This window comes from Opisthorchis viverrini (assembly GCF_000715545.1).
Source record: "Opisthorchis viverrini unplaced genomic scaffold opera_v5_101, whole genome shotgun sequence".
Taxonomy (NCBI): domain Eukaryota; kingdom Metazoa; phylum Platyhelminthes; class Trematoda; order Opisthorchiida; family Opisthorchiidae; genus Opisthorchis; species Opisthorchis viverrini.
This window is the reverse complement of record NW_008751757.1, coordinates 816,166-816,707: the sequence shown is the minus strand read 5'-3', so window position 1 is coordinate 816,707 and position 542 is coordinate 816,166. Positions and strand designations below refer to the sequence as shown.

The window sequence follows — 542 nt, the reverse complement described above, 5'->3', positions numbered from 1 at the left end:
CTAAAAATAACTATGACATCTAGATGTCTATTCGGAATCTGTCTAAGTGCTAAGCTGGCAGCCAGAATCCATCGTGACGTATCCATGCAAACTTTGCAAGTACCTATCTGGAATCCGCACCGCGAAAAGAATGAAAAGCTTCCGGTACGCTGTACCACCTGCGCCATCACGGTCAATGATGGCCTACATTAGGGAACACCATCGACGCAGATCTACTGAGCGGTGGTCTGGCCATAGAAAACCTTAGTAGGTTCTTTTGTACTAAACTCGATTTAACTTGCCGCTAATTGCCCAGGCATCCTTCCCACGGCGAAAGACTTCAGGTGTATCCCCGAGGAGCCAGCATTCACTAATGGGGGGAGTAGTTTCGTAGACAAAGTGTGTAAATTCCTTGAAAGTTACAATGGCGTAATTTCTGATCTCCAACTGGCGACATTCTTCCACTCCTTTTGAAAGAGAAGCTAATCCTCATAAAGGAAACTACTCACAGGGTTGCAGAAAACTCCTCGACAACCCACGACCGGTTTCGTCCTTCTTGGGGC

General features: G+C 46.9%; 2 protein-coding genes across 2 annotated transcripts in view; one reads left to right on the top strand and one right to left on the bottom strand.

Annotated features, from left to right (window-relative positions):
* Positions 1–542, bottom strand: part of T265_05406 (hypothetical protein) — a gene marked incomplete at both ends in the record, with an annotated part of 14,452 nt that overhangs the window by 1,227 nt on the left and 12,683 nt on the right. The gene's annotated exons all lie outside the window — the stretch shown is intronic.
* The window catches only part of T265_05405 (hypothetical protein), a gene marked incomplete at both ends in the record, with an annotated part of 9,161 nt that overhangs the window by 702 nt on the left and 7,917 nt on the right, over positions 1–542 (top strand). The gene's annotated exons all lie outside the window — the stretch shown is intronic.